The sequence below is a fragment of the Lactuca virosa genome, chromosome 4 (genome assembly GCF_052849685.1).
Source record: "Lactuca virosa cultivar CGN04683 chromosome 4, Lactuca_virosa_CGN04683_v6, whole genome shotgun sequence".
Lineage (NCBI taxonomy): Eukaryota > Viridiplantae > Streptophyta > Magnoliopsida > Asterales > Asteraceae > Lactuca > Lactuca virosa.
In genome coordinates, this window is record NC_136429.1 from 345,916,779 (window position 1) to 345,939,340 (window position 22,562).

At 42.4% G+C, this 22,562-nt stretch overlaps 1 long non-coding RNA gene across 1 annotated transcript; it reads left to right on the top strand.

Annotated features, from left to right (window-relative positions):
- Positions 1–1,829: 1,829 nt before the first annotated feature.
- LOC145108625 (uncharacterized) lies at positions 1,830–2,999 on the top strand. Its single transcript, XR_013708421.1, has 2 exons — positions 1,830–2,380; positions 2,518–2,999. It is a non-coding gene; the product is annotated as an uncharacterized LOC145108625 (long non-coding RNA).
- Positions 3,000–22,562: the final 19,563 nt, after the last annotated feature.

Genomic DNA, 22,562 nt, shown 5'->3' on the forward strand with positions numbered 1-22,562 from the left:
GGCCTTGAAAATTGGGATGTTACATGGAAACTCAAACGTATGGGATTTGGTATTCGGAATAGGTATGATAAACCTATATGGAATAGGTATGATGAACCTATATGGAGTAGGTATGATAAACCTGTATGGAATATGTATGATAAACCTATCTGGAATAGGTATGATAAACCTATATGGAGTAGGTATGATAAACCAGTATGGAATAGGTATGATAAACCTATCTGGAATAGGTATGATAAACCTATCTGTAATAGGTATGATAAACCTATATGGAGTAGGTATGATAAACCTGTATGGAATAGGTATCATAAACCTATATGGAATAGGTATGATAAACCTATCTGGAATAGGTATGATAAACCTATATGGAGTAGGTATGATAAACCTGTATGGAATAGGTATGATAAACCTATCTGGAATAGGTATGATAAACCTATCTGGAATAGGTATGATAAACCTATATGGAGTAGGTATGATAAACCTGTATGGAATATGTATAATAAACCTATATGGAATAGGTATAATGAACCTATATAATCCATTTAGGAAAACGATAACTGAAATTCTTATAACTTCAAGAATTTATCATACTAGATACGGTTTCGATTTTGTATTAGCATAATAGCTAAATTTTGAATTTATCCAAGTTTGGATCGACCGTAGATCTACATTCCCCATATTTTATATAAATTATGCGAGGATGTTTTTAATACATTTAATTTGGGATAAAGGTAAAGTCTTTAAATACAATACTAGACAAATATTTATTTCGTAAATAACGACTCTTAAGCTCTGAAGTCGATCATGTTATTTATTGTGATAAGAATAAATAACTTAGTAGAATGAAGTTATGTTGTTGTAATTAATATAAAAATATATTAATAACTTCTCAATTCATTTTTACATAACCTTATATATATATATATATATATATATATATATATATATATATATATATATATATATATATATTAATTAATATATATTATATTAATTAATATATATATATATATATATATATATATATATATATTAAAAGTTAAATCTTATAATTTTAACTAATAATTATATAATCTCATGAATTTAATCTTCCATCAATTATGGCAATATACTTTCATTTTATACACAGATAATAATTTTGGTCATTATTATATTGTTTCATGCTTCCATGAGATACTTTATCTTATACATGTAAAGTCATCATTTTTGTGACTCATAATATCCACTTGTGTAATTATAGCAACATACTTATAATCTTGTGATTTTTCTTAATAATTATATTTATATCTCACATAAAGTATAATTATATCAACTTATAATAATCTACTTTAGCTTAATAGATTTGCTAGTGATTTATCACATCTTTAGATTGTTATTTCATAAACGTTTGACCAATAATAAAGTAAGATGTTATTTTGTATATAAAACTTAAAAATCATCAACATTTTATAGACACACATATATTCTCCCCCAAATATTAAAACCGTTAAAGAGGGGCCGTAGAAACTCACATTCGATGCGTGATCTCGATCCCGATTCATTTTGGTGAAGCTTTTCGTGAAAAACCGCAAAGTAACCATTCTTGGACTTTAAAACATTTCTGGGTTCGTTTTGTAACCAATTAAAATAAAGGAATTGTTGTGTTCCAATATTATAAACAATAGGGACTGATTTAAATAAAGCCAGGTATTGGAGGGCTGATTTGGTAATCATACACCAACAATAGGGCTGTTGATCAAACAATTACCACCAGGGATGGGTTTTGCTCTCTTAATATAAGGAGAGGGACTAATTCTGCCAGGTTCATAAAATATACATAGGGAAGCGTCTTCTTCTCCATCACAGATCGGGTATAGGAACGGTCAAACGAAATAGCAGGGGAAAAACGGGGCCAATCTCCGGCAGGCCCTCGTGGATGCGCGTCTCGTCGCCAGCAGTCAATCGGAAGGGAGACCTAGCAGTCGCAGACGACCTAGGAAACACCTTCGGTTCTCGGTTTTCGGAGAAGAATAGAAGGAACAAACGGAGCAACCACGATGAGGAATTCTGATGTTGGCCATTCAGATCGCAAGGAGGGACGGAGAGGAGCACCTCCGGTGCTTGACTGGATCGACGATGGTGAACGGAAGCAGCAGCATTTGCCGATCCCTTGTAGAGTACCACCTGATTGTCTTGTTTGGATAAAGAAGAAGGAAAATGAAAGCAGATGGGTGGATCTGTGATGGTTGTGGGATCTTGAGGAGGGGAGAGGGGCAGCCGAATTTCGGTGAGCTCCTCTTGGATTCATCTATCGTCTTCAGCAGTGGAACACGAAGAAGGGAGCAGGGGAGAGACGAAGGTGGTGACAGGGGGCTCCGGTCATTTTGCTCGATAATCACAGGTTTCTTTCTTCTCTCTTCTTTGTTTGATTGAAATCAATGGGGTTCTGGTGTGTGATTTGTTTAAGCATGTGTTTGGGATTTATTCTTGTCTGAGCTGATGAACTCATAAGGGATGTTTGGGTGTGGTTCTCGGCAGTGAAGACAGAGAGGAGTTGTGAGGGTGGTGATTGGTGATTGGTGGTCTCCAGGCTCCACCGGTGGTCATAGCAACAGCCACATAGGTGATGATTGGTTATCGGAACAGGAGGAGCACAATCGGGGTTGTGAAGTCGATTGGAAGGAAGAAGAGAAAAAAGAGTGTTGCTGGTCTTTTGGTTTCACTGGAACAACTCCTCCGATGGAGGACTTTGACAAACAATTAAAGAAGAAAGAGGAAGAGAGATGGATCGAAAGTTTAAGTGTGTGGAATGAATTACGATTGCCAGCTACGTTCTTGATTATCTCCCACAGATTTTAGATTTTGGGAAGACTTTGGTCGATTTCTTTGTACTTCCAAATCTATTAGTATCTTATGTGATTGTTTGTGTGAGTGTGAATCTTGTATAGCTTCCTTTGTGCGAGTATGTATATTGTATAGCTTCCGATTGAAGTATTTAGATAAATTATTGAAATAGTCAATGGCTGAGTTGGCTAGATATTTCTTTTTAGAATAAAACATGTGCAATTTATTTGATAACGTAATTCCGTTTCTTGATTCTCGTTTCATTGATACCGACTCATGAAATTTTTATGAAATTTCCTGTTAATTGTCCTAGTTGTGGTGATTTCAAAAATGTAGACGAAGTTCAATTCCGATCTACCAAACTCCGTGAACTTATGTTTAAAGTTTCGCGATTAATAGGATCCGATTCGACAGATGGTTTAAGAAGTTTGGGATATTTTTAAAGTAAATTATAAATATAATATATTTAATATACCTTATTAACATAAAATTAGACACAATTGGTCATTAATACATAACAGTTCGCGGTGGTTTGACCGCCGAACTCTGACAAATTTTTACCAATTGTTACAGCCTCCTTCGTCGCCTCGCTTGCTGCTATGTACTCTAATTCGCATGTTGAATCAGCTGTTGTCTCCTGCTTGGAACTTTTCCAAGTTATTGCTCCTCCATTCAGGGTAAATAACCAGCCCGACTGAGAGCGGAAATTATCTCTGTCAGTCTGAAAGCTGGCGCCAGTATACCCCACCACTCTCATGTCATCACTCCCACCGAGGGTAAGGACCCAGTCCTTAGTCCTCCGCAGGTACTTGAGAATGTTCTTTACCGCAGTCCAGTGAGCCTTGCTAGGATTCCCTTGATATCTACTGACCATGCTCAAAGCAAAGGCCACATCAGGGCGAGTACAAGTCATAGCATACATGATCGATCCAACCACGAAAGCATATGGTATTGGAGTCATCTCAGCTATCTCAGCCTCGGTACCCGGACTCTGATTTTTACTCAGTTTGGCATTGCTCTCGATCGGTAAGTCACCTTTCTTGGAATCCATCATGCTGAATCTTTTCAACACCTTTTCCAAGTAGGTACTTTAATTAAGTCCAATTAGTCTTTTACTCCTATCTCTCAATATCCCTATACCAAGAATATAGGCAGCTTCTCCGAGGTCCTTCATAGCGAAACACTTCCCAAGCCAGGACTTCACCTCCTGCAAGGTTGGGATGTCATTTCCTATGAGTAGTATGTCATCCACATACAATATCAGAATGCTAACTATGCTCCCATTAGCCTTGACATATACACAGGACTCATCCTCGCTTCTCGAAAATCCAAACTCTTTGACTTTCTCATCGAAACAAAGATTCCATCTGCGAGATGCTTGTTTCAATTCGTAAATGGATTTCTCAAGCTTACACACTCTATTAGGGTACTTTGCATCGACAAAACCCTCTGGTTGACTCATGTAAGCATCCTAAACCAACTTTCCATTAAGGAAAGCGGTTTTGACATCCAATTGACATATTTCATAATCATGAAATGCAGCTATGGCTACCATAACTTTAATAGACTTAATCTTCGCTACTAGTGAGAATGTCTCATTATAGTCAACTCCCGGAGTTTGAGTAAATCCCTTCGCAACTAGTCACGCCTTATAAGTGTGTACTTTTCCATCCATGTCAGTCTTCTTCTTGAAGATCCATTTGCACCCGACTGTCTTACGACCCGGTACATTGTCAACCAAGTTCCAAACTTGATTGTCATACATGGACTAAATCTCGCTGTCCATCGCCTCTTTCCATTTAGCAGACTCGGGGCCTGCCATGGCTTCCTTGTAATTGTTAGGTTCATCCAAATTTACTAGTGTGCTATCACTGATAAATGTATCACCCTCATATGTTATATGGAAACCATATAACACAGGTGGAACACTAACTCTACTGGAACGCCTCAGAGGTACAAATTCGTCAATTGGCTCAACAGGAGTTTCCTCCTCAGGTTGATTGCTAGGTTTTGAGGTTCCTTCACCGCTTGACTCTTGAAGCTCTTCAAGGTCAATTTTCCTCCGACTGTCTCCTTCGCCTATGAGCTCTATCTCGCGAAAGACTCCTCTCCTCGCAATGAAGACAACATTGTCAGTCGGTCCGTAGAAGAGATAACCAAAGGATTTCTGTGGGTAGCCGATGAAAATACACCGCTCACTTTGAGGTTTGAGCTTGTCGTGAGTCTCGCGTCTCACGAAAGCTTCGCAACCCCAAACCTTGATATGTGCTAACGAGGGAACCTTCCCTATCCACATCTCGTGAGGTGTTTTGGCAACCTTCTTAGTTGGGAATAGATTAAGGATATGGGAGGTAGTCTCTAAGGAATACACCCAGAATGAGATAGGTAACGAAGCTCGACTCATCATGGAACGAACCATGTCCAACAAGGTTCGATTGCGCCTCTCAGCCACACCATTAAGCTGTGGTGTCCTAGGTGGCGTCAATTGTGAAACAATCGCACATTCCTTAAGATAGTCTAGGAACTCGATTCTAAGATACTCACCACCCTCATCGGATCGAAGCATCTTTATCTTCCTGCTCAACTGATTCTCCACTTCTTGCTTAAACTCTTTCAATTTCTCAAAGGTTTCTGACTTATGCTTGATTAAGTAGACATATCCATATCTACAGTAATCATCAGTAAAAGTCACATAGAAGTGGTTAGCATCCCTTGTGGCGGTTCTGAAGGGCCCACACACATCGGTGTGTATAAGATCCAACAAACCTTCACCCCTTTCACAAGTACCAATGAAGGGTGACTTGGTCATCTTTCCAAGTAATCAAGATTCGCAAGTGTCATCCGTCCTTAAGTCGAATGAATCCAAAACTCCAGCCTTTTAGAGTTGGCCTATGCATGTCTTGATGACATGTCCAAGAGGACAATGCCACAAGCATGCCTTATCCAATTCATTGGAAGAATCAATGTGCAATACATTATTTCCTAAGTTGTCTACAACCATCACAGTTTCATATATATCATTACAAGGTAATGCTTTAAAATAAAAAAACACCATTATAAAAAGCATTAATAGCACCAATGTCATTATCAAATGAAAAACAAAAACCTTGTTTGTACAAACCATGAAAGGAAATAACATTTCTCGCCATTTCAGACGAGTAGCAACAATTATTCAAATCTATTTCTAACCCACTACTCAGCAATAAAGAATAAAACCTTTTTTGTACAAACCATGAAAGGAAATAACATTATAAAAAGGACCAATTTCATTATCAAATGAAAAACTAAAACCTTGTTTGTAAAAACCATAAAAGGAAATAACATTTCTCGCCATTTCAGACGAGTAGCAACAATTATTCAAATCTATTTCTAACCCACTACCATGAAAAGAAATAACATTTATCGCCATTTCAGACGAGTAGCAACAAGTATTTAAATCTATTTCTGACCCACTACTCAACAATAAATAATAAACTCCAATCTTGGTGACAGGTGAAACCTTCCTATTCCCTATGATCAAGTTTATCTTCCCGTGATTAACATCCTTATTTCTTTTTAGTCCCTGCAAATCAGAACAAATGTGAATTCGACAATCTGTATCAAGGACCCAAGAACAAGAATGTGATGAGTTATTAGATATAATAGTATAAATACCTGCATGGGTGGCCTTAACCTTGCCATATTTGACATCCTACAAGTATTTGGGGTAGCTTCGCTTCCAGTGCCCTTTATCATGACAGTAGAAACACTCTGCTTCCTTAGGAATGGAAGAGGGAGCAGCAGAACCAGCCTTGGTCCCACTTGAAGAGGATCCATCAAGAGACTTTCCCTTGCGACTCTTAGAGGGAGCCTTCCTCTTCTTCCCCTTCCCTTGTCCAATTGCCAGAATAGGGGCGGTGGTAGGAGTAGTAACAACCGATTTACCTTTGAGACTACTTTCAGCAGTTCCCAAAAGCCCTTGAAGTTTGCTAAGTGTGACCTCCTCCTTGTTCATATGATAGGTCATGCAGAACTGATCATAACATGGAGGTAAGGAGTGTAGAATGATATCTATAGCCAACTCCTCATCAAAGTTCACATTCAATTTCAGCAAACGGTCCACAAACCTTTGCATTTTCTACAAGTGGGTCGTGATGGGTTCACCATCCTTCATCTTAGTTGTTATCATGGAAGAGATGATTTCATACCTCTCTTGACGAGCACTCTGATGGTATCTTTCCATCAGGTCCTCGTGCATCTCAAAATGGTAGAAGTCCTCATAGGTCTTTTGGAGTTCAATTGTCATGGTGGCCAACATTATACAATACACCTTGGTGGCATCCTTCTCATGAGTCCTAAACTCAGCGATCTCCTCAGAAGTAGCAGAAGACTCATCGATTTCCTTAAGCTCCTTGTCTAGGACATATTCGTTGTCCTCATAGTGAGTGACCATCCTAATGTTCCTAATCCAATCATTAAAACTAGTTCCATAAAAGATGACTCTCCTGCACAAGTTTATGAGAGAGAATGACCTAGCAGGGTTTGAGCCAGAAGCAGTGTTGGAAAACATCTGAAAAGAAAGAAATACAAAGTTTAGATTAGATAAGAGTCCTTAATTGTAACATCCCAAATTTCAAGCCCAAAAATTTCATTTTTAATTAAGTAATTCACAACATAGTTTACCAAAACATTTCCCATGCCATGTCATTTGTAAAAAGAAACTTAACAATGTGTCTAAAAATCATATCGTCAAAAGTAAAATAAATCAGAGTACATTCCCAGAAAACTCCATGCGGAAACCATGTGTGTGTGTGATGCGCTGCTACGCCGCCGACTCCTTCCCCTTAGACGAATAGGTACCTAAAACCAAAACTAAAACTGTAAGCACAAAGCTTAGTGAGTTCCCCCATCATACCACATACCATACAATCACATGGCATACATACTTTCAGGCAATTCTGGGGCGCCCGTCCTACCCATGTAAAGCCATTCTGGGGTGCTGACCTACCCATGTCAAGCCATTCTGGGGTGCTGACCAACTCATGTCGAGCCATTCTGGGTGCTGACCTACCTTTCGGTCGTTCAACCGAACACGAGGACTATTTCACCCCTACTGCTAACACATAATATCATATCTCAATCATACTGTCAGACATATCTGGGGTGTCTGACCTACCCGTTGGTCCTAACGACCGATTCGGGGACTAGTCCCCTCCTACTGATACTATCTCACATAACATAGCAAACTAGCTTAGTCACATCAAGCAAACTAGCATCCTCGCATATCAAGTAATAGCACACCAGACAATTATCACAAAGACAATCATCTCAACTAAACAACTACTAGTGGGCCGGCCTTCGTGCCTTAGACCCACTTCTACAGGAAGGTAACTCACCTCGATGTCGTGTAGTGTCTGAACTGTCCACTGCGTGAAGACCGACTCTCCTCGACTCCTCAATCCCTACACGACGACCCTTCTAAGTCATCAAATGGAATATACAACCCTAACCAGGGTTAACACAAGTCCAGTCAAAGTCAATATTTGTCAAAGTCAACACCCAGTTGACCTGACTCGCCGAGTTGGTCTACCAACTCGTCGATTCCATACTTCACTATCCCCATTCAACCCCGACGCTACTCGTCGAGTCTAGCAAGAACTTGACGGGTTCTCCTTCATTCAAACCATCGGGACCATCTTTATCTGACTCGCCGAGTTCATCCTTGAACTCATCGAGTTCATCTCGCTCATAAGAATGTGTCCAGTCATTGACTCTCCGAGTTGTATGAACAACTCTTCGAGTCTATCTTCAAAGATTGGGAGATTGCCTTGGACTCGCCGAGCCTACTCTTGCACTCATTGAGTCACATGAGTTCCAGGTCCCTCTTCGCGTCTAAACATCTATGGTACTTTCCTCCCTAACAATTGGTTCATCCACAGAAAGGATATGGTGGTCATTACACCGCGACTCGCCGAGTCCCAAGAACAACTCGTCGAGTCCATCCTTGAGCAATACTATACAGTCGATTTCAATGGGTCTTAACACCTCAAAACCATAGATCATGCCCCCTAATGTCCATTCCATATGTAAAGTTCTAAACTTCGTACACATGCAAGGGGTCTTTGGCCCAAAAAGCCATAAAAGATGGCCTCCATGGTGCATGGGGTGTTCATGGCAACAAAATGGGCACCTTTGTGCCATAAAACCCCCCAATAGACTTGGATCTAAAGCATACACTGACTTCCAATACTAAATCCCGAATACCACCTCTCTAGGGCTTAGAAAGATGAAGGAAAAGGCCCAAAAATCAAAATCTATAGATAAAGGTTCAGCTTCATACCTCCAATAAGTTGGAAATGAGCTCCAGACTCTGGTTCTTCTTGTTTCCCCTTGGTCTCACAAGCTCCTTTCCTCTTCTCAAGCTTCACAACCCACCAAAAGCACCAAAATGGCCTTAGAACACACAAAAACGGGTAGGGTTTCGTTACACAGCTTTCTGGGAGTGATAAGGTCGATGGAGGCTGAGATAAGGTGTTTAAATAGGGTGCAAACCCTCAGATTTAGGGTTTCACTCAAACAACACCTACTCGCCGAGTCAGTCTCCGACTCGTCGAGTAGGTCACTTAAACTTCCCGCGGATCCCGACTCTACTCAACGAGTTGGGCCACCAACTCGTCGAGTCCCAGAGAAAATACATACAATTCTTGAATAAAATACATACCAGAAATCAGGTGTTACAAATCTCCCCCACTTATTTTAGACTTCGTCCTCGAAGTCTGCCACTGGGTTCTGAAAAAGCTCGGGGTAATGCTCCCTCATCTCGTCCTCCGGCTCCCAGGTCCATTCCGAGCCCTTGCGGTGCTGCCACTGCACCTTTACCAGCTCCACCCTCTTGTTCCTCAGATCCCTTGACTTCCTGTGAAGGATTTCCACTGGCCGTTCGATGTAGTTCAGGCTATCATCCACCTGAATATCCTCCAAAGGTACCACCGCCGAATCGTCCACCAGACACTTCCGCAACTGGGAGACGTGAAGGGTGCTATGAATCTGACTGAGTTCGACTGGCAGATTCAGCCTATATGCCACCTTGCCCACCCAGGCTACAACCCTGAAGGGTCCAATATACCTGGGGCCCAGCTTGCCCCGCTTCCTGAATCGAATGACGCCCTTCCAAGGCGACACCTTCAAGAGTACCATATCCCCAACCTGGAACTCCAGATCCGATCGACGCTTGTCGGCATAACTTTTCTGCCGACTCTGACCAGTCTGAGTCCTACTCCTAACCTGCTGTATCTTCTTCGTAGTCTTGAGTACCACTTCGGTACTCCCCATGACTCTCTGCCAGACCTTTCCCCAGCATATCGGGGTCCTGCACTTCCTCCCACACAACATCTCGAAAGGAGGACGGTCGATGCTCGCATGATAGCTATTATTATAAGAGAACTCCGCCAATGGAAGGTAAGTATCCCAAATACCTCCGAAATCTAAACAACACGCTCGCAGCATATCCTTCAGAGTCTGGATGGTCCGCTCACTCTGACCATCCGTCTGCGGGTGAAAGGCGGTGCTAAAGTACAGACGAGTACCCAGCTCGTCATGAAACTTCTTCCAAAACCTGATCGGAAACCACTGAAATTGGCACCCCGTGCCGCACCACTACCTCCCTGATGTAGATGCCAGCCAACTTCTTAGCCGAAATACTCTCTTGAATCGGAATAAAATGGGGGCTCTTGGTCAATCGATCAACGATGACCCAAATCGAATCCACTCCTCGTGCGGTTCTGGGAAGCTTCGTGATGAAGTCCATAGTAATATCCTCCCACTTCCACAGCGGGATATCCAACAGCTGGACCTTTCCGTGAGGTCTCTGGTGCTCATCCTTGACCTTCCTGCAGGTCAAACACCTCTCCACAACCCAAGCTATGTCCCTCTTCATACAGGGCCACCAATAATCGAGACGAAGATCCCTGTACATCTTCGTCGCCCCGGGATGGATAGAGAACCTGAATTTGTGCGCCTCTGCCATCAATACCTGGTGCACACCCCCATGATAAGGGACCCACACCCTACGGTGAAGAGTCAACAATCCCCCGCTATCATAGTCGAAGGAGGAAACCTGACCCACAATTCGCTCACTCTTCCGATGTTCCTCCTTCATGGCCTCCTGGTGGGCCTCCCGAATCTGCTCCAACAACGGAGTCACAACTGTCATCCTCAGACATATGTCCCTGATCGGCACTGCCTTGCGGCTAAGCGCATCGGCCACGACATTGGCCTTCCACGGGTGGTAGAGGATCTCGCAATCATAATCCTTCACTACATCAAGCCACCGACGCTGCCTCATATTCAGATTTGGCTGGTCCATGAGATACCTCAGGCTCTTGTGGTCCGTGTAAATGGTACAACGAACCCCATAGAGGTAATGACGCCAAATCTTGAGGGCGAAAACAAGAGCCCCTAGCTCTAAATCGTGCGTCGGATAATTCGCCTTGTGAGGCTTCAGCGGCCTTAAAGCGTAAGCAATAACATGCCCCCTCTGCATCAATACCGCGCCCAAACCTGAGATGGACGCGTCACAGTATACAACAAAATCCTCCATGCCCTCCGGTAGGGCTATGATTGGCGCCTCGCATAATCTCTGTCTCAATGTCGCAAACGCAGCCTGCTGCTCAGGCCCCCAGCGGACGACCACGACTTTCCTTGTCAGCCTGGTAAGGGGAACGGCTATCTTGGAGAAGTCCTGAATGAATCTCCGATAGTAGCCTGCCAATCCCAGGAAGCTCCAAATCTCAGATGGAGACCTCGGAACCTCCCACCTCATCACGGCCTCCACCTTGGCCGGATCAACCGAAATCCCGTCCTGGTTGACAAGATGCCCAAGAAACTGCACCTCGCGCAACCAGAATGCATACTTGGAGAACTTAGCATACAATCTCTCCCTCCTCAAAGTATCCAGAACCTCCCGCAAGTGCTCCTCATGCTGCTCTCGCGTCTTGGAATAAACCAAGATGTCATCAATGAAAACTATCACATACCGATCCAACATCGGTCTGCACACGCGGTTGATGAGATCCATGAACGCGGCAAGAACATTGGTGAGCCCAAAAGGCATCACCACGAACTCATAGTGGCCGTAACGCATCCGAAAATCAGTCTTCTGCACATCCTCCTCTCTGACCCTCATCTGGTGATATCATGAGCGCAAATGAATCTTGGAGAACCAAGATGCTCCCTGTAGCTGGTCAAAGAGGTCATCAATCCTCGGGAGTGGGTAACAGTTCTTCACCGTTACCTTATTCAGCTCCCTATAATCTATACACATCCGATGCGACCCGTCCTTCTTCTTCACAAACAGAATCGGGGCTCCCTAGGGTGAACTGCTCGGTCTAATGAATCCATTGTCTAACAGCTCCTGCAACTGTGTAGACAACTCATGCATCTCAGGAGGAGGCAACCGATACGGTGCCTTGGCTATCGGATCCGCACCAGGGACTAGGTCGATCCTGAACTCTACCTGCCGTTCCGGAGGTATCCCAGGCAACTCATTCAGGAATACATTCGCGAACTCTCGTACCACTGTCACATCGCTTACCGTCGCCTTACCCGCCTCCCGGGTGTCCATAACATAGGCGACATATCCTGCGCAACCCTGCTGAAGGTAGCGCCTAGCCCTCGCTGCTGAACATAAAGTTGGCCCTTGATGTGGCCTCTCGCCCTGAATCACCAGCTCTCCCCCACTTGGGGTCCTGATCTGCACCAACTTCTACGCGCAGTCGATCACCGCCCCATTGGGGCTCAACCAATCCATGCCTATAATCACCTTGTTCCCACGCAACGGAATGGGAACCAAGTCTACCAAATAACGCTCCTCGAATAACTTCAGAACACAGTCCCTAAAAACCTCTGACGCTCGCACTGATCGATCATATGCAATCTCGACCTCTAGAAGGCAATCCAACATGCCCGATGACTCAGAAAACTTCTTGCTAAGCGCAAGAGAGACAAATGATCGGGTAGCACCCGAGTCAAACAACACATGAACTGGGATACCGTTCACATGGAACGATCCTAAACAGAGCATAAACATAACATATCAAAATCACAGCAACATAAAATAAGAACATAAGGAAGAAATCATACCCATCACCACATCGGGCGCGGCGCGTGCCTCCTATGCCGTCAACTGAAATGCTCGGCTCCTCACCACTGGAGCCTTTACCTTGACCTTCCAGCCATCCACAACTCGTGTTGTCGCTGGAGTCGGCGCCACCACCGGCGCTGCTGCTGACACTGCTGACAATCTAGGGCAGTTGGCCTTTTTATGGACCCTCTGATTGCAATGAAGGCAAATCAGGTCTGATGTCTGAACTGTGGGGGCGGGGGCAGTACAATCCTTGCCAAAGTGCCCCGTCTTGCCGCACTTGTAGCAGCCTGACAATCCCGCTCTACAAGCTCCCTCATGCGGCTTGCCGCATTTCCTGCAGCGGCTCTGACCCAACTGGCCCTTCGACCTAATGTCAGATCCCTTGGGCTTCTTCCCCGAAGCCCCAGTAACATGTCCCTCCTCTGCCTTCCTCTTCCTGATGTGCTCCAAGTCTATCTCTCTCTCCCTCGCCCTGGCAATCATGGAATCCAGGGTTGGACATGCTGAGAAGCTGACATGCTCCCGAATATTAGCTCTCAACATGTCGTGATAGCGGGTCCTCCGCATATCCTCATCTCCCGCATACTGGGGCACCAACAATGCCCTCTCCCGGAACTTGGCGGTAATCTCCGCCACTGTCTCTGTCGTCTGTCTCATATCAAGGAAATCCCTGGCCAACTGCTGAAGCTCCACAACTGGCGCAAACTCACCCTGAACCTGGTCACAAAGTCTGACCAAGTCATAGCCTCGATGGCTGGGGCTCCCAACGAGTCACCAACTGACTCCCACCAATCTCTTGCTCTATCCCTCAAACATCCCGCTGCATAGCGGACCTTCGACCCCTCCGGGCAGAAGCTCGTCAACTGTGCAGACTCGATGTCTGCGATCCATCTCCTGGCAGCAATGGGGTCCTTGACCCCATGAAAATCCGGCGCACCACTCCCTCTAAAGTCCTTGAAGGACAATGTGCGCGTACCCGAATGGCTAGACTGTAACAACCCGATATTTTTCAAATAAATGTAACATTCAAAAAGTCAAATATATTGAACTATTTGGAACCAGCGAAGTTAGCGTCAAAAATGAAGTGTTCTAAAATCTTAACTGGGATGCATAAAGTGTTAGATATCGTGCCAAGGTTTCGAAAAACATAAAGAACACTCAAATCCGAGTTATAACGAATGAGTTATGACCAATCGAAAATCCACGACACACTCGGTAAAACACTGCTAAACGTAAAAAGGGAAACTTCAATAAAATGTTTTTCAGCCTTAGGTATCTAAACGAAAATCGAAGATTACATTAAACCGTGAACATACATAAAAAGAACGACCAAATCTGACTTCGTATGAGGAAGTTATGATTTTTACAAATTTCGGAACAACGGTAGACAGCTAAAAACTCGAAATATAGATCGAGCGATTTTTAGCCAACACAACCTAAATGAGAGTTCAAGGTCTCTATAATAGTAGTACAATGGCAAAAAGACAGACGAAAACAGACACCGGATAAAGAAGTTATGGATTTTTAACGGAATTATCGTGTCCCGGCCTATTAAATAAAATATAACTAAAAATAAATTCAAAATTAACCGACGAAGTCTAAATGAAAGTTGTAGAGTATTTTCTCACCTTCGCGTGGATATAAAGAACGTCAAAATCGGAGCTCGTATGCGAAAGTTACGGATTTTACAAGTTCGAGGTGCACAAAACGAGACGATTTACGCCCAGCGTACCCTCGTACGCCCAGCGTACTCGGATGCTAGGCTCCGGATCGTCCACGTCGCCCCCTACGCCTCTACGCCGTCCCGTCCGAAGTCCGGCAGTCGAAGACGCGGTCATGCATGACGCACGAGTACGCCCCGCGTACCCTCGTACGCCCAGCGTACCGAGGGCCTCCAGCCACTATAAAAAGGATGCGAGGGTTCCGGGCATTTGTGCTCAATTTCTCTCCTTGTCTTGCGTTTTCACTCCGTTTTGCGTGCAAGAAATATCCCGAAGCCCCGGTTTTCATACCCAAGCCCCGAAGGAAGTTTTACGCCCCCGAGATTTTCGAGAATCCCGAGAAATCCGCTTTCTCCTGTCAAAGTTCTGTCCGGTTTTCGTCTCACTTTCTTCAATCTATCAGGTGAGTTCATACCCCTACTTTTTACGTCTTTTCATATTTTAGGGGGGAAATACAAGTGCAATACGGGAAAAACTTATAATTTTATACGGATTCAAATACACCACCTACATTTTATAAATGTTAAAACAACTTTTATATCAACGTTATACTTTACATGCAAAGTTAGTATTACATCGAGTTTCTATCACCAAACGGAACACACTTTTGGAAAAACTATAATGGGTATAGTTTGCGGGTTATTCATTATATCTTTACATAAACATTGTGAAAATGAAATACTGTCATCTACATGAATTATAGACTTTCTTTTCGTAAATCTATTAATACTAAGTGTTGTGAGGCATTCAACTTCAACGTACTCATAAGTACGCATTTCAAGTCCTGTATTATAAACCATAATCTCTTGGAAGGAGAGCGTGATACTTGTGTATAGATCTATACGGGATTGACAATCCCGCACCTAAACTGTTAGCTACAGTTAGACCGGCAGGTCTGGGGTGACAAACGTCATAACACTACAACGCCTGAAGAACGTTGTTACAGGCAGTCTGGGTCAAAAGCATGGTTATAAAACTCACACGGAAGTATTAATATAAGTTTGATCTACGAGACTTTTTGATGCATACACATTATTTGATTTTAAATACTCTTTCACCATTTGAATACGAAGGATACTATTGCAATACCAGCCTTTGGAACTTTTTCAGACTACATGTAGAAAATATTGGATTTTCTGGAAAAACACGTTCAGTTATTTTTACTAAAGGACATACAAATTTTTCAGTACAAAACTCTTATGAACTCACCAACTTAAATGTTGACACTTTTCAAAACTACTTGTATTTCTCAGGGAATCAGTAATACAGGTAACCATCAGCTTTTGGAGAAGGAACGCTAAGGCGTCTATTATCAAAACATTTTAAATCATCATATTTGTAATACTCTTTTGAAACATGTAATACACTCAACCATGTAAGTTTTTATTATATTTATGATGGTTGTGTTTACTTTCTTTAAAATATTCAACTGTTATGATACTACGTGAAGTCACCCACCCCCGAATGTTTCCGCCATCCTGGTTTGGGGGTGTGACAGATTGGTATCAGAGCATTGTTTATAGTGAACTAAGTATATCGAACCACATAAGATATACAAACTATAAATGCAAAGGGACCAAAAACCCTCTAACAAAACGTTTTGCATAAACGATACTTTTAATAAATTAAAGTGATATACATTTTTTTTTAAAGTATAAGTACACGCATGCATCAGTCTCGTATCATAGCAAAGTTCTATAAAGAAGTATTAAGACAAGTTGCGACACTACGACTAGGCCTCGGGGTATGTAATCAAATCGAGAATAAATATAGCCTGATCAACTATATTTATCCTGGATGTGACCAACGTATGTCGAGGAATGGTCGTAGTAAACAACAAGTCGAAAACTTACCAAATTAAATACTAGAATCAAACTCACGAATTTGAAATACTATAAGAGTATTTTGTAAAAAAAAAAACTAAAAGAACTGTTATAATCATGCGAATCTCAGTATTTAATTAGAAATAGGAATCGTCGAATAAAATTTATTCTTATCGAAAAATTCCCATCTTACTCCCGAGTTTTATATATAATTCTCTTGCCCCTATTCTCGATCAGACGAAATGGCAGGTTTTCACATTCCCGGGGATCCCTACTACCCTAACCAGGGTAATGGAGGTTGGATTGAGGACGACCCTAAAGAGGATTCCGAAGAGGAAAATCCCGAGGAAGAACCCGAAGAAGAATCCGAAGAGGATCCTGAGGAAGACCCAGACGAAGATACAGAAGAGGAAGGAGATGGTGGGAGCACAGACTCGGAGCCTGAGATCTACAATCCTCCCCGAGGAGCAGCAAATCCCCCAAGGAACTTTCAGGGCCCAGCGCCCCGCTGGGCTGTGGATCTGAAGCGATGGAGCAGGGAACAAGGGCAACGCCCACCCTACGGCATGGCGCGAGGCTTTTATAACCTCCACAACGGGGGTTCGGCTGACAGGGCACTCCCTGTCATGGTTCGACGCATTGCCAACCAAGGCGAGCAAGCAAGAGCAAATGCCAACCAACTTTTGGACATTGGGGCCACCGCTGTTGTCACCGCGGTACGTCTTCGTCGTCTGGACGAAGAACATGAGCGAACAATAGAGCACACCTTTTCCCTACAGAGGGAGATTACTGCTACAAGAAACGAAGTGAGGGAGCTCCATAGGAGCCAAGCCGCCATGGAGAGGCGCGTCATCGAGGCCGAACGTCAAGTAGCCCGAGCTAAGGCTTCCACAACCACATACCATGGTTCGCAGCGTGCCACCCGCTCAGAGTAGAGCGCGTACTTCTGGCGCTATGTATATACCTATTAAATAAGTGTTGGTGCTACTCTTTTCTTTAAGAATGTAAACCCGACGAATTGTGAGAATGCAGTTCGGGGGTCGGAATGCGGTCAAATTTTCCCATTTTCATTGGTGTACCCTAGACCTATATAAGGTCAAATTTTCCTGATCGTTGTATCATATACTAATATCAATGAAATTGACACGCGTTTATTATTTCCTTGAGTATTCCATTAAAATTCTTAAAAGAAGCATACACTTATTTTTGAAAGTTTCCATTTATATGCGAAAACCAGAAATGTTCAGAACTAAAACTGATAATACTAAAACCTTCCATAATCATTTCTAATGACTTATCAAGAATTCGTCTCTTAACTTGTGGCAGAATCATGCCACCAAGGAGAAATCCCCGACGTTTCAATACAAACAGAGCACCAGCACCACCTCCACCACCCCCTCCATCAATGGATGCTGCTACCTTTCAGGCTGTTGTAACAGCTGCCGTAACCGCAGCAATGGCCCAAGTGAGTAACAATGGATCAGGAGGAGGAATAAATAGCTCTACTAATGGCCAAAACCAAGGTCGCTCCGGGGAATGTACTTACAAAGACTTCTCCAACGGCAAACCCATCCCCTTTAATGGAACTGGGGGAGTGATGGCTCTATCCCAATGGATAGAGAAAACGGAAGCTGTGTTCGAGATATGCTCATGCCCCAAAGAAAGCAAAGTAAAATTTGCCGCCTGTACTTTCTCCGAGCGAGCCCTAACGTGGTGGAATGGCCACGTCAAGTCACTAACTCTGGTGGTGGCAAACTCAATGGGTTGGGAGAACCTGAAACGGATGCTACTACGAGAGTACTGCCCAAGGGGCGAGATTCAGAAGCTCGAGCAGGAGCTTTGGGGTCTTACGATGGTAGGCACGGACATCACAAGCTATACAAATAGGTTCAGTGATTTGATGATACTTTGCCCAGGAATGATGATTCGGGGAAGCCAAAAGGTGGAAAGGTATATCTGGGGGCTGTCGCCCCAGCTTCGAGGAAGTGTGCTAGCTTCCAAACCCACGACATTCGACAGCGCCAAGGAACTGGCACAATCTCTCGTTGATCATGGGGTCTGCCAAGGTATCACGACCGTCGTCCCGGAACCAACCAAAGGAAGCAACAACAATGACAGTAATGCCAACAACAACAACAACAAGAAGTTTTGGAACAAGAGGAAAGGTCAAACTTCGCAAGAACCATCAAAGAAACAAATAGTGGCGGTCCATGCCGCTACTACCCCAACCGCTGTTCCCGCTACCCCCGCGCCGACAAAACAATATGCGGGGAATCTGCCAAAGTGCAACAAATGCAATTACCATCACCACGGTAATTGCCGGGAGATGCACTGTAAAAACTACGACAGAAAAGGGCACACTGCCCGTTTCTGTAAGGCACCGGCGTGACCAATCACCCAAGTTCCTGGTACTGGAGTAAGCCAGGCATGTTATGGGTGTGGGGAAACTGAGCACTTCAAGAGGGATTTCCTTAAGGCAAGGAATGCTGGCGGTGTAGGAAGAGTGCTGGCAATAGGGCAAAATGAAGCAATAGCCGATCCCACGGTGGTTACGGGTACGTTTCTCCTCAACGACATTTATGCATGCATACTCTTTGACTGTGGTGCGGAGAGAAGTTTCGTGAGTCATAAATTCAAACAATTACTTAATCAAAAACCCCAAACACTCGATAAAATATTCACGGTAGAAATGGCAAACGGAAAAACGGAAAACACAAACGATATGTACATAGGTTGTACGTTAAATTTAAATGAACACTCGTTCCAAATCGATCTTATGCCGATTACTATACGGAGTTTTGATGTCATCATCGGTATGGACTGGTTAAGCCTTCACCATGCCGATATACTTTGTCACGAAAGGGCCGTTCGCCTCAATCTGCCAAGCGGCAAAACCCTTGTCATTTATGGTGACAAACCCAGTGCAAATTTACAAATCATCTCATGCGTCAAAGCCCAAAAATACCTTCGCAAGGAATATCATGCCTTTCTAGCCCACGTGGTAGACAAGAAACGAGAAGTGAAGGACATTAAAGACATTTCAGATGTCTGCAATTTCCCCGACATTTTCCCTGATGATCTTCCAGGAATCCCACCGGAACGTCAAGTCGAGTTCAGAATCGATTTGATTCCCGGAGCTACCCCAGTAGCAAAATCACCATACCGTCTAGCACCGGCTGAAATGCAGGAGTTATCTAGCCAGCTGAACGAGCTTCTAAATAAGGGATTCATCAGACCGAGCTTCTCACCTTGGGGAGCACCAGTTATGTTCGTAAAGAAGGACGGATCTTTTCGCATGTGCATTGATTACCGGGAACTTAACAAACTCACGATCAAGAACCGATATCCCTTACCGCGCATAGACGATCTGTTCGACCTGTTGGATTAATGTCTAAGTCCATAACTATAATTGGTAAGACTTGACCCGACCCGGCATGGTCCATTTGGGTTGCATGGCATCATGCATTTGGATATACTATAATGAGAGAAATAACACTTAAGGTTGGTTAATATATTATAAGTTCTAATATATTAATAAGGTTATTTAATTAGTATTGATCAAGAATTAATTTGGAATTAATTAAGTGATCAAAAGGAGACTAATTAAATATATGGGTTGATTGTGTAAATCATTCATTCTTATATATGTGGGCTTGTGATCCAAGATTCCTTATGTTGGACTAAGTCCATGGGGTGACCCATGGATACTCCATGGAGGTTAAAATCCATGGAGCATAAGGAATGGGTAAAGTTATGAGTTACATGGTGTAACCCTAATAGCCACCATATAAAAGAATCCCATGGCTCAAGAAATGGTGCACTAATGTGTGAGTGTGAGGGCTAGACGATTTCAAGGAGTGTTCAAGTTTCTCTCAAGTTATTCCAAGTGTATTTGGTGTTGTGTGAACCATTTGAGGTGTCACACTTGGGGCACTAGGCACTCAAGCTTCATGAAGACATTCTACATCAAAGAGGTATGTATTCTATCTTGTTATATTTATTATTTTGTATGCTAGATTAGGATAATACCTTGGATGTTCATAATTGTATGTATAATAGAGAAAACATAGATCCAAGGTATTTAGGGTTGCATGTACACTTAGGAGTGTTAGAATGCTCATAACCCAACAGTGGTATCAGAGCCTAGGCTTGTTTTCTTGTTATACTTGCAAAAGTAGCTGAAAAATCGAGTTGGATGCATATATTCGATTGTTTTGGCTGGAATTGGACTAGGAACATTACCCTAAGATGTTTTTGGACTTATAAACTTGTTTTTGATGTGGTAATGTTCATGCTAATCCAATTTCTAAGATAATTGTCATAATTTCAAGATTTGTATTAGTTTGTATGTTCATGCTAATTTCTTGAAGATTGATGATTTGAATTATCTTGTTCTTATGAGGTTCTTAGATTAATAGAAAAGTTGTGTGAAATAGTTGTTTTCAATCCATTTTAATCTAAGAGTTGATTCCAAAGTGTGTTTTTGTAACTTGTCCTCAAGTTATATGAAAAGTCACATTTAAGAATCATAAAACTCATAAAAGTTGGCAAAGGTTACAAAATGAAGAGTCTAGTTCTAATTAAATGGTTTTATGACTCCATAACTTGTCCTCAAGTTATGGAGGTTCAAGAGTCTCTTCATTAAATTAAAAAAAAAGTGTAACCTTAATTAGTTCCATAAGTTACAATAAAAAAAGTTATTTTTTTATTAATTAGTTTAAAGTCTTCCATAACTTGTCCTCAAGTTATGGAACTTGAAGAGTTTTTTTTTTAATTAAAACTACTTTAAACTCATAAGTTATGGAATTAATTAGTTTTTAATAGTTTCAAAACTTGCCCTCAAGTTTTGGAATTTGAAAAGTTTTCACTTATGAATACTTTAATTCCAAGTTAGCCCTTAGAATTTTAAAAGTTAAAATTCAACCCTTATACTTTATAATATTATAAGTTAATAATATTTATATATATGTATAAGAGTAAAGTCAGTCTTACCGTTAGTAGGCCTCATTCACGAAGCCGGTCTATAAGGGGGGGTATAAGGTTACTGCCTATAAAATGGCAGTTTAATGGGTGTCCACTCTCACCCACCGCTTCCTTGACTGGTGGAGGGTCGTTAGCCGAACGGGTAGGACAAGGACTATAATTCTCCTTTCGTTAAAAGTATTAATGATAAATACTAAGTAACTAAACTCTTATTAATACCCAATCTTAGTTACTTAGGAAAATGTGCATTTGGTGCTAACCCATGAAATTACACTTTGCACTTTGCTTAAGTCGTTAGTGGAGCGTGTGTGGTTAACCGGCACAGTAACCTGGACTTAACAAGGTAGGCAAAGGGTAACTTAATATTTATCATAGTATCGGTGGAGCGTGCGTGGTTAATCGGCACACTGATTAAGGGGTAAATATTAAGGGTACCAAGTATATTTGCATGGTTATTCACACCTTGTTTTGTGATCCTCGGCATCCCAGTCACAAAACCTGAAGGGCACACTCGAGATTGAAACATGCCTTTGAACAGTTCAATGAATCTCAAAGATCTAGGACTTTCAAATCCAATTAAAACCTAATATATTATTTCGTTTTTCATGGTGGAAATTGGTGAATCGTCATTCACCTACCTTCAATATTTTATAGCTTGGATTACGGCATCCCTCTTCTAAGTTATAAAATAGTTTGTTGGGTCCTAGCCTTAATATTTCATATTGGGTGTCATATTAAGGACTTTAAATCAACTATCTTGAATATCTCCTAAAAAGATGTCTGGTCTAGACATTTATGATCTTCCCAAATCTCTTGAAACAAGCTTTCCTAAATGAAGATGATGTCCCATGGATATCATACTTCTTTCACCTCCTCCAATTATTCTCCCTAACCCACAAGTTCCTAAAAAGTTTAAGGTCACTCAAGCCATATTGGCAAGGCAAGGTCTAGGTGTGATCACATCTTGGAGATGTAGTCACATATTGACAAGCCGGGAGAGTTGGGTGTCAAAGTATTGAGAAAGTTGGTGGCTCAACTACTTTCTAAGTCACATAGTGAGTTCTTTTGGGAATCCTATGAAACAGACTA